Source organism: Capsicum annuum, chromosome 8 (genome assembly GCF_002878395.1).
Source record: "Capsicum annuum cultivar UCD-10X-F1 chromosome 8, UCD10Xv1.1, whole genome shotgun sequence".
NCBI lineage: Eukaryota > Viridiplantae > Streptophyta > Magnoliopsida > Solanales > Solanaceae > Capsicum > Capsicum annuum.
Genome location: NC_061118.1, coordinates 161786315 through 161799094, shown reverse-complemented (window position 1 = coordinate 161799094; position 12780 = coordinate 161786315). Strand labels below are relative to the sequence as shown.

At 36.9% G+C, this 12780-nt stretch overlaps 1 pseudogene; it reads left to right on the top strand.

Moving 5' to 3' along the window:
* The first annotated feature begins 6932 nt into the window (after positions 1–6932).
* LOC107840051 lies at positions 6933–9908 on the top strand (annotated as a pseudogene).
* Positions 9909–12780: the final 2872 nt, after the last annotated feature.

Sequence of the window (12780 nt, the reverse complement as noted above, 5' to 3'; positions counted from 1 at the left end):
AAAGTGGTTGAGAAGTGATGTAAAGTCTTTAATGTGTAGGAAAAGTCTTTGAGTCACAAGTACTACACCTTGAAACTCGGATCTATGTCTTGCAAGACTAACACAATACACATTCTTTTTCTTCAACTTCTAAGATCAACAACCACTTTTTTCGTCAACAATATATGGAGATGGTGAAGAACACCAAGAACACCAAGAACACAAACTTTGAGTCTTGAAGTTCTAAGGTTCATGTTGGACCTCCCAAACAACAACAACAACTTCCCAAGCTTAAATTCCACAACACAATCTCCACAATACACGTTCAAAACTTGAACCAACAACACATCACACATTCAAGTCTTGAACCCACAACAACAATACCAACAACAATCGGCCACACTTTGTTCACATTAGCAACATCAACATTTCAAGCTCAAATCTAAGATATAGACTCAACGTGTGAGTGAGGAACAAAGCTAACACTTAGATACAACAAATACAAGTAAAAATATTGGCCAATACACAACAAAAACATAATTTTCGGCCAAGAACACTAAATGGGCAGATTGCTTTTTTTTTTTTCCCTGGAATTTTCAGTTTTTTCAACAACAATTTTTTTTTTGAATTTTCTAAAAAGCAAGCCCAAGATTGATCTTGTAGGAACAAGATCAAGCCATGATTTGATACCAAATGATACGAGAAATACAATGGAAACATGAAAAAACACTCCATATCAGTCCACTAATCTTAAGGATCCGAGGACCTTTTTGGAGACCGCTCTCGGATTCACTACAACAACAATAATACGAGATAAAAATGGTGTATTTGACACCAAAACAGCCACTACAAACTAGCAAAGAGAGTATCAAGATAACAAGATGAACAATAACACAATGGAAACAACAACACACGGTTTTGGCTAGAAAAACAACAAAGAGTCCAAGAAATGTACGTAAAGATAGATAGATAGACAAGTGAAGGTATAATCTTAAGAACCCGAGAGCCTATTCCACTCTTGGACCCTTAACACTACACACTAAAAATACCTATCTCTTCAGTGAGCACAAGAGAGACCTCAATCTTCTCTATCACCCAACGTTCCAAGCATGAATCCAACACGAATTATTCCACACTCAAGTTGGAAATCCTAGTTACAATGTTTCGGCCATAGGCCTTTCTCACAAGAGAGAAATGTTCTTCTTACAACTTTCAATATCAATAAACATCTAAGACTAAAAATCCTAAGAGGTTCGTGTATTACAAAATAGAATACAAAATGACCACAATACCCTTCAGGGGTGAGGTGTCCATCAAGTGTAACTTAGGGGATGTTTTTAGTGCATTTAGGACCTCTTTCACACTTCACTTGTGCACTTCCTTGGACAGATTCAATACGCACTCGTTCTCGTCCATCCTCGTGGTCGTACTCGTATCAATATGGGAAGCATGCACTTCTTTGTAGGGTGACTTACAAGAAGGAGAAATTCAGGCTTCAAGGAACATTGCATGATGTAAACAACATGAGGGACTTGCTTCTTCGAAAATTCAACTTTTCAGATGACTCCATTCTCATTCTAGCAGGTATTCCAGTTTCTCAGTTGACAGTATGATCATAGGCCACTTCATGATTTAAATTTGGTAGGTTTGACCTTTAAAGTTCATAATATCAAAAATGTTGTACATTTGGAATTATGGATTTCGGATCTAATACTTGTTCAGATTTTAGTATTATTACACACACATATATATCAATGGGTTCAACCAGTATTTTCAACGAGTAAATAACTCAAATGGTCACTCAACTTTGAACTTTTATCCCAGAAATTCACTCAACTTTGAACTTTTATCCCAGAAAGTCATCAACTTTGATCTTTACTCAGAAAGTCACTCAACTTTCACATTATTTGAAAGTTGAGCAACTTTATGAGTAAAAATGTAAAAGTTGAGTGACCTTCTGAGTAAAGATCAAAGTTGAGTGACTTTCTGGGATAAAAATCTAAAGTTGAGTGATTTTTTGAGATAAAAGTCCAAAGTTAAGTGATCATTTGAGTTATTAACTCTATTTTCAACACGGAACATGGATATATGTGAAAATCACTAAAATCTTAACAATATTTCAAATTTTGAACCCGTAGTCCAAAAAATGGACTGTAGTAACCAGTGTATACACCCGTAATTTCAAAGTGTGTGATGGGTTTGTAACAACCTTAACTAACTTTCAAATAAATATTAGATGTGGAAGGAGTATTAGTTAATTAAGGAGAAAGGGAGGGAGTAGATTGCAAATAATAAAGGGCCAAGATTAAAAGTAGTTAATGAAGATTGGACGGCTGGGATGATGTGGGCAAATCCTCAAATACACGCTGGAGGAGAGAGAAGAGCAAGTTTAAAATCTGGTAACTAACAACTTCTCAACCCTTTCCTTGCCTCTTTCTTCTCTTCCAATTCTAATTTCTCTTCTTCTCTTTTATTTTCAGATTTGGATCTATGAGCTTCATCCACGGCCATCCTAGCTCACCTTTAGTTTAATTTCTATTATTTTAGCTTGATTGTGTTGTTTTTCCATTTTTCAGTTAATAGAAAATTATCTCAAAAATATTCCTTGTGTTCCAGTTACTGTTGGATTGAGTTTTGTAGTCAGTTCATAAGAATTGGTATCAAAGCCATTGATTCCACAACTGTTGGTGTTGGTGTTTTAATCATGGCTGAAGGCACTCGTATGCGTCTTATGGATGAAAAGTTAGCTCAGCATGATAAGTTGTTGCTCGAGCTTCGGGCTAGACAACAAACTCTGGCTGCTACCCAAACTGGTATTCAGGGTATTTTGGAGCTCCTTTTAGAGTGAATCCATGCAATGGAGCGTGGTCCTCCGGGAGGACATGATAATCCTATAAGGGAAGATGGGATCTTTCCTCTTCCAGTTCAGGATGGTCGACCTGCTAGGCTAAATCAGGTTCATGTTTCTACTCCTAAATGGGAACTTCCTAGTTTTAATGGTTCTAATTCGGAGGTTTGGGTTCGAAAATGTGAACGCTACTTCAATTTATATCAAATTATTAATGCTCAGAAGGTAGAAAGTGCAACCCTGTACTTAAATGGTGATGCAGAGATCTGGTACAATTCCTTAGTGTTAAGTCGAGGTCCAATCTCTTGGGAGGAATTGAAGGAAAAGATATGTGAAAGGTTTGGGGATGTTCTAATGAAGGATGTCATTGAAGAGTTTAACAAGCTTGTACAAACGGGTAGTGTTGAAGATTATTTGCGTAAGTTTGAAAATATTAAGGCACAAATGATCATGAGGAATCCGACATTAAATGAATCCCACTTCCTGTTTAGTTTCATCGGAGGTCTTAAAGAGGAAATTAAATTTGCGGTTAAGATGTTCAAGCCCACTACACTGAGTGTTGCTATTCAGCAAGCTCGAATGCAGGAGAAAGCAATTGAGGCTGCCTTGAAGAAGACTAGAGTGGCTCTTAAACTTACTGGTGGTTCCCTTGCTATTGGTATCTCTATGTTACCTAATCTTGGATCCTCCCCTGTAGCTCAGAAATCTACACCCCTTAGGCTTAGCCCGGAAGTGTATGAACATAGGAAGGCTAATCACTTGTGTTTTCGATGTGGTGAGAAGTATAACCTAGGTCATGTATGTAAATTAAAGTAGTTGCACTGCATTTATGGAAGCCTTGAGGAGTTACCCTTGAGTCCTGAAGATCCACAAGAGGTTGAGATTGAGGTGGACGATGGGAATTATGTTGATATTCCTGAGGCTGTGTGTCTTAGTGCCTTATCTGGTAATTGTAGTGGGGTTAATACGATATTAGTGGCTAGTTGGGTAAAGAAGAGGACCCTTTCAATCCTAGTTGACTCCGGGAGTACACACAGTTTCATCAATGAATTAACTGTGGTGGAAAATGGATATCAGTCTAGATATGTCCAACCTATCAGAGTGACTGTTGCTGATGGCAACTATGTGTTTTGTAGTTCAATGTTCCCTCAATTCACCTGGAAGGGGGGGGGGGGGGGGGGGGAACTTTTGTAGAAGACCTCAGAATTCTCAAACTAGGTGGTTATGACATTATATTAGGCAATGACTGGATGAAGAAGCATAACCTGACCAAGTTTGATCATGAAAAACAATGTGTAACCATTGGTAGAAAGGGTCACAAGGTGATTATGAGAGAAATACCTGAAAAAGGGCAAATTAATATGATTTTTGGCTGTGCTATGAGCAGGCTATTTACTAAGGGACAAACCCTTATGGCTCATTTATTCCTTATTCAAGCTACTGAGGTTGTAGACATTGATAGAGTGAAGGCATCCATCTAAGAGGTACTCACTTAGTACAGTGATGTATTTACAGAACCTAAATCCTTACCTCCTACGAGGTCCCTTGATCACACGATTCCATTGAAGCCTGGCACTTCGCCAGTGTCTCTTAGACCCTATAGATATAACTACTACCAGAAGGAAGAATTAGAGAAGCAAGTACAAGAGAAGCTCAGTAATGACATTATACAACATAGTCAATCTCTTTTTTCTTTACCCGCCCTATTGGTTAAAAAGAAAGATGGTACTTGGAGGTTTTGTATGGATTATAGGGGCTTGAATGAGATCACAATCAAAGAAAAATATCCTATACCAATAGAAGATGATTTGCTAGATGAATTGGAAAGGTCTGTCATTTTTTCAAAGGTGGATTTGAGAGCCGGATACCATTAGATCAGGATGAAGCCTGAAGATGTGTTTAAAACTGCATTTAGAACTCACATGGGCCATTACGAGTTTAAGGTGATGCCCTTTGGACTCACAAATGCACCTGCAACTTTTCAAGCATTGATGAACCAGGTATTTCAGCCTCTACTCAGGAAGTTTGTCTTGGTGATTTTTGATGACATATTAGTATATAGTAAATCTTTGACTGACCATGTAGACCATATAAAAGCTGTGTTTGAAGTACTGAGAGAACAATCCTTGTATTCCAAGAGGACTAAGTGTTCTTTTGGACAATCACAAGTAGAATATCTTGGTCATATTATCACTGCCGCAGGGGTGTCTACTGATCCCAGTAAAGTTTAGTCCATGAGAGATTAGCCAACCCCTACCACTTTAAGAGCACTTAGAGGGTTTTTGGGGTTACAGGCTATTACAGGAAGTATGTCTATAATTATGGAGTCATTTGCAGACCTCTAACAGAATTATTGAAGCAAGATTCCTTCAAGTGGAGTAGGGAAGCTGATCATGCATTTTTAGCCTTAAAACAAGCCATGTATTCTACCCTTGTTTTGGCTTTACCTGACTATACTAAGGAGTTCATTGTAGAAATTGATGCTAGCTTGACAAGAATTGGTGTTGTTCTCATGCAAGGGACTAGACCAATAGCATATTTTAGTAAAGTACTAGCTCCTAAACATAGAGGAAAGTCCATTTATGAGAAGAAGTACATGGCTCTCCTTAATGCAGTAGACAAATTGAGGCATTATCCTCAGTATAAACACTTTGTGGTCAGAACTGACCATCATAGCCTAAAGTACCTACTTGAGCAGAAGATTACTACTGCAATACAATAACAGGGGCTAACAAAATTGCTTAGCCTAGACTATGAGGTGCAATACAAAAGAGGTGCTGAGAACAAGGTAACAGATGCTCTATCTAGGCAATTTGAAGATAAAGAAGAGAAGATTGTAACTACAACTGCTTGTGTGTCAGCTTTAAGTGTTGTGGTACCTACTTGGGTGCAAGAAATTCATAAAAGCTATGATGGGGATGTTGCAGCAACTGAACTTATAACTGAATTTTTGGTTGATCATCTTGGACCTCACCTATTCCATTATTCTTCAGGAATACTAAGGAGAAAGGGCAAGGTTTATATTGGCAACTCTGGTGCATTAAGAGAACAACTGATCACCACCTTTCATGATTCTCCGGTTGGTGGTCATTCAGGACAAATGGGCACTTATAAGAGGTTGGCACAAATGTTTTATTGGCCTGGTATGGGACAGATGGTCATACAATATGTAGAGTCCTGTGATGTGTGTCAAAGGAGTAAAGAAGAGAATTTGCCCTATCCAGGGTTGTTACAACCCCTTCCCATTCTGGATCAAGCCTGGAGACATGTAAGTATGGATTTTATAGAAGGTTTGCCCAAGTTTGGAGGCAAAGATGTTATTTTGGTAGTGGTGGATAGGAGGACCAAATTTGCTCATTTCATGCCCTTGTCACACTCTTTCACAGCCAGCAATGTAGCAGCTAAGTTTTTCAAACATATACACACTCTTCTTAGATTGCCTGAATTAATAGTATCTGATAGAGATAGTATATTTTTGAGCAACTTTTGGCAAAGCTTATTCAGATTATTGGGCACTCAGTTTCACTTCAACACTGCCTATCACCCCCAAAGTGATGGACAAACTGAGAGAGTTAATAAGTGCATTGAAAATTACCTCAGGTGCATGACCTCACATAGACCTACTCAGTGGAAACAATGGCTACCTCTCTCTAAATGGTGGTATAACACAAATTTTCATACTAGTATTCAACGTACCCCCTTTGAGGCATTGTATGGGTACACCCCTCCCCACTTGGCTATTGGTCCGATGCTGGACACCACAGTACCTGCTGTAGAAGATATGACTATAAAGAGACAACAGGTTCAACAACTTCTCCTTGACCATTTGTTGAAAGCTCAAGAGAGGATGAAACTGTATGCCGACTAGAGAAGGACTGAAAGAGAATTTCAGGTTGGTGATTTTGTATTTCTCAAACTCCAACCATACATACAGACATCAATAGCACTCAGAAGGAAACTCAAGCTTAGCTCCAAGTACTATGGTCCTTTTAAGGTGATTGAAAGAGTGGGTCAGGTAGCCTACAAGTTGGACCTTCCAACTGATTCCAAGGTTCATCCCTTGTTCCATGTGTCGCTTCTCAAGAGGAAGGTTGGGAATAGAGTAATGGTGCAGTCTACTTTGCCTACCACTAGTGCAGATGGTCAATTCCTTGTTAAGCCACTTCACATCTTGCAAAGGCAATTGGTTCGAGATGGTAATGTAGCTGGAGTGAAAGTTTTGGTACAGTGGTCAAATCTTCCACCTAAAGAAGCAACTTGGGAGGATTATGCATTTTTGAAAGCCAAGTTTCTGGATTTTGACACCCATCCTTGAGGTCAAGGATGTTTTTCAAGGGGCAGGGTGTAACAACCTTAACTAACTTTCAAATAAATATTAGAGGTGGAAGGAGTATTAGTTAATTAAGGAGATAGGGAGGGAGTAGATTGCAAATAATAAAAGGCCAAGATTAAAAGTAGTTAATGAAGATTGGACAGCTGGGATGATGTGGGAAAATCCTCAAATACATGCTGGAGGAGAGAAGAGCACGTTGAAAATTTGGTAACTAACAACTTCTCAACCCTTTCCTTGCTTCTTTCTTCTCTTCCAATTCTAATTTCTCTTCTTCTCTTTCATTTTCAGATTTGGATCTGTGAGCTTCATCCATGGTCATCCTAGTTCACCTTTAGTTTAATTTCTGTTATTTTAGCTCGATTGTGTTGTTTTTCCATTTTTCAGTTAATAAAAAATTGTCCCAAAAAATATTCCTTGTGTTCCGAGTTATTGGATTGAGTTTTGTAGTCAGTTCATAACAAGGTTTCAGTGGTAAAAACCTAATGGTTGAACACACAAATTTAAATTTTAAATCAGCCTAAGTAAGAAATACTTTTTTACCTTACTTTTGAATGAAACAATTTCTGCTAAAAAAGAGGCATATAAACCTCCGACTAGGAGAAACATCCTGGAGGCTTTCAAGTGGTTAACGACAGACCTTAAATCAGGTGACTCATTGGTGCTCTACTTCTCAGGATATGGATTACGACAACCTGATTTTACTGATGATGAACTAGATGGTTTTGATGAAAGGATCTGTCCTCTCGACTTTAGCACTGAAGGCATGATCAGTGATAATGCCATCAATGATATTCTTGTTAAACCACTGATTTCAGGTGTTATACTTCATGCCATTGTTGAGGCTAGTTATAGTGGAACTGTTCTCGACTTACCATGGGTATACAAAGAGTATGATCTTACCATCCAAAAGTCCTTTTTAGTTTCTAACCGGTGTTGCATATGTTTGTTCAAGATACATAGAATTTAAATTTACATCAACAATATAAGAAATCAGTAAAAGTTATTCTTTACTCACACCTTTGGCCATTGTTCTTATGCATTTCATTTTTCTCTTGGGAATGATCAGTTTAAACAATACAAATAAGAGAAACTGATGATGTACAGAGTCCGTCAATTACAAAGTACAGGTAAACTTATAGTTCACCATTATCACAATTCTGATAATGAATATCTTACGAATCACTATTAAATAAGAGAATCTATTATCAGTTTTTGAATTTTAACAGTAACAAATGGGATGATAACAGATCCCTATCCGGCACTTATAAGGGCACAAGTGGTGTCAGGGCCATCAGTTTCAGTGCTTGCAAGGATAATCAACTAGCTGCAGATATCTCTGTATTATTTTATCCTTCCTTTAATCATGTCTTCATACGATTGATCTATATATCCTATCCCCAACTACCATTGTATGAATATTATGCAGGCTTTGTATGCTAAAAGAATTATGATTGGTGCCATGACTTACACATGTATAAGAGCTGTCTAGGCAAATCCGGATATAACATACCGAGGATTACTTGATTATATGCACAAGGCTATTGAAAGGGTCAACAAAGTCAGAATTCCTCTGCCAAAGATACTTCAACACAAGATAGACCTGGTATGTCATCTCCTTGCCTGAAATATTCCCTTCTCAAAATTATCTTGCATCCACTGATACTACTGTTATAAGGATTTAGCAACTTATATGACAACTTTAATGATTTTTCACACAAACAGTGCAATTTAACCTACTCGAGAAGGTTACTTACCTTTGATTATCTTTTAAGTGACTGGTAATTTGAAATAATTACATTGTCACTAGGTAAAACTGTTATGAACCAAGTCAACTTTGTAAGGGGCTATGGGTTAGAAGTGGTGAATTAGGCTGATCCAGCTGAGATTGTTGGACCTATTGAGATGTTGGAGTGTTTTATTTGGGATCCAGGCCCGATTGTCAATTGGTTAAATAGGATCTGGGATTAGATAGAAGGTTCATGTAAATTATGTTGAAGCTTCGGCTTAGTCTATGTTCTCTCATCTCCTCTTCAATGGTCTACTATCTCATCTCCTTCTAGTTACCTTCTTCCTCTGTTACTCGTAGATTTTCCATTAGTATTTGTCCATTGTTACTTTGTTGCTTGAATTCTTATTTGTATTCGGATTTGGAAGTATAATATATATATTGGAGTTGTGGTGTGAAATTGAGGTTGTTACAAAAACTTAGACTAGTGTTCTGTACTTCTTCAGTTTTTCTCGACTTGAACTTTCTTGGAAGATACACAATTATTCATCCACAAAATATCAATTTCAGATAAATGTCCAAAAAATGGAAAAAATTGTGCTATATCCCATGAGCTAACATCCAGAATGTTTTTTTCAGCGGCAGTTTAGTTCTTGCATAGGATGTTTTGTCAGCGGCAGTTTAGTATTTGCATAGGCCTCAAAGATTTAAAAGTTCTGGAATTTTCATTAATAGGCATTAATTATTTGTAAACTTTACAGATAATTTGCTTATCTATTTTTCTGATCTGATACTGTTTTATCACATTTCAATTGTGCAGGAACCAGTATTATCATCTTCTAAAAGATTTGACCCTAACACAAAGTTCAAGCTCTAAATCTACAGCAGAAAGATGAATATGCAATCCAAACATTTGCATCAAATCCTCTCTTGGCATTTTTCTGTGCTCATTCTGAGTATATAACTGTATCTGCATCTTTGTGTTAATAATTGAAAGTTTTCCAATAAAATTTGTGTTCTGATGGTGTCTTTTCCAAGTTCATAGTGTTGGGTTCGAAATCGAGAGAGCGTTATGTGAAAACTTATAGTTTGCAAACCATGGGGATGATAAATAGATGACAAATAAAATAATACAAAAAGCATAAAATTATTATAAAAGCATAAAATTATTATATGGTTTTACCAATTGGCCTACATATAAAATCTAATATTAAAAAACATAAAAACTAATTGAGAAAAAAATCTCCTCTAAACAAGAATCTTGAAACTACTACATTGTGGATACTATTGTGTTATGGTATCTGAAGGGTCTTCTATTTATAGAGTTCCAAAATAAGAAAGAGGTTTGCAAATATGAAAAAAATTTATACTTTCCTTTCAGGAAAAGTAAAACTTAAACTTGGTAAGAAAATCAGAACAAAAACCTAACACATAGCAGGATCTTAACAAATTTTTATCAACACCTTTTGTATATATCAGTATATAGGAGTACATACCTATTTTTAAGCTTATGCCATTCAGACCGTTAGTACATGCAATGGTAATCTTCTTTTAAAAAAGACTGATGTATCTTTATTTTTCCAGAAATAAACTCAGTTCTTATTGTAATGACCCTTTAGGTTATTTTCCATATTTATACTTATCTTCACCATTTGAGCTTCTCCATAGCTGCCCCCAAGTCATTTATGACTTGCTGGGACTGAGGATTCGGTTATCGGGCAATTCGTTTGGTTTTTAGAGTCAACACCCTGTTTAGAATTCTTCGTTGGTTCCAAATGGCCACCGATCAAAAACTTCAGCGAAATGATGAAAATTTCGAATGCGCTAGCATATCCGAAATATCGATTTTAGTCTAGATAGACCTTTGGTTCGGGTCCCAATGCACCCGATCTCATTTTGACCTATTAGTCGGAAAGTCATAAAATCGAAACTATATATGTGGGCCCCACTTTTTGCCTAAACGACCTTGTATAGAAGTTTTGATGATTTCAATGGATTTGAATTGTGGTTTACACTCAAATTTCACTATTGGATCATATATTTTGGGTCCTAGATGAGTTCCGAGGGTCAAAAACAAGTTTTGGACTTTGTTGTCATAGGGTACCGCGTCTGTTCGCCAAGGGGATCTATAAATAGACCCAAAGTCGTGATTTTGGGAATTTTTCTTTCACATTTGAGAACCTAAAACCCTAAATGGGTATGATAACTTGAAATTGAGTCTTGTGGGTGTCTAGGGAGCTTGGTAAACATCTTTTATCATGATTATCATCCGAATTAAGATTTCATCACTTTATTTGTGAATTTCATTGTTCTTGACCCAAAACCCCAATTTAGCTTAGGGATTGATTTAACCCCAAATTTCATTTGTTTGAGGGTTATGCTTCCTTGGTGATAGATGAGCATTGGCTTGACCTCGAAAATGTGATTTCCGTAAATGGGACCCACTTGGACTTTTTGGTGTCATTTTTGGACCCGAAGCACAATAGTGCAATATGGGTATCGTTAGACTCATATTGATGAGTAGATTATATTTTTGATAGTGTGATGACATTTTGGGGATTGTGAAGTGAAGACGAGCATGTGGTGCGTGAAGTGTGATTTTGCGGTTTAGCCTTGAGGTGGGCTTCTGTCTACTCTTCTTCATGGATGATGTATGATATATATTGCGTGTGAATGTGAATTTTAAGATTGATATTGGATAAAATGACTTAGTATTGATTATACATATAAGTTTGGGGATTAGATGGGGGTTTTGACCCATAGGTTGAATTACTTAATACCCTTGTAGAGTCCTATTGCCTTCTCCCTAGCTTGGGTAAATTTGTAGCATGGATATGATATAATGTTATGCTCGAAATATGGTTTTTAGCATTTGAATCATGATTTGTATATTTAGCCTTATTGGGCTAGTGTGATAGTTTTGGAACCGTAAGTTTGGTAGAGTTGACTTGAGTATCCTTGTTTCTAGTCGGAGTTACTATCTTAGGCGTTAATATGACTTGCTTGACATCTAGAGGATGAACTAGATACCTTATCCTAGTTTGGAGCATAGTATGCCTAATTATGGATTAGAAGTGGGATCATCCGGCCTACTTAGGCCAAGATTTGTGTTAGCCCTTGTGGGCTTAATTGCGGATAGTAGACCTAGTTGAGACTAATGAGCCTTATTTATAACAATTACTTGGTGAATTGATAAATTGTGATGATTTTAGTCGGATTATGATTAGTGTCCCATAGAGATGCATTCTCCTTTTTATTATGATATTTGGCCCCTAGAGATGCATTCTCCTCTTTATTATGATATTTGGCCCCTAGAGATGCATTCTCCTCTTTATTATGATTTTTGGCCCCTAGAGATGCATTTTCCTCTTAATTATGATATTTTGCCCATAGAGATGTATTTTCCTCTTTATTATGATATTTGGCTCATAGAGATGCATTTTCCTCTTAATTATGATGTTTTGCCGTAGAGATGCATTTTCCTCTTAATTATGATATTTTGCTTATAGAGATGCATTTTCCTCTGAATTATGATATTTGGCCCATAGAGATGCATTTTTCTCTTAATTATGATTTTGCCTATAGAGAAGCATTTTCCTCTTAGTTATGATATTTGGCCCATAGAGATGATTTTCTTCTTAGTTATGATTATTGAGCTTATAGAGACGACTTTCCTCTTGGTCATGATGCATAACCTATAGATATGAGATGTCTAATAGAGGCGATATGCTTGTTGATATGAGTCCCAGATATGTATATGGGCCTAAGGCCATGATTATGATGTTGTAATTATTCCAGATAAATTAATGGGTCAAGAGCCGTGTTATGGTACTGATTAAATATCCAAGAAGTGTTTATCATTGTGAATGATGTGATTGCGATTTATGAATATGA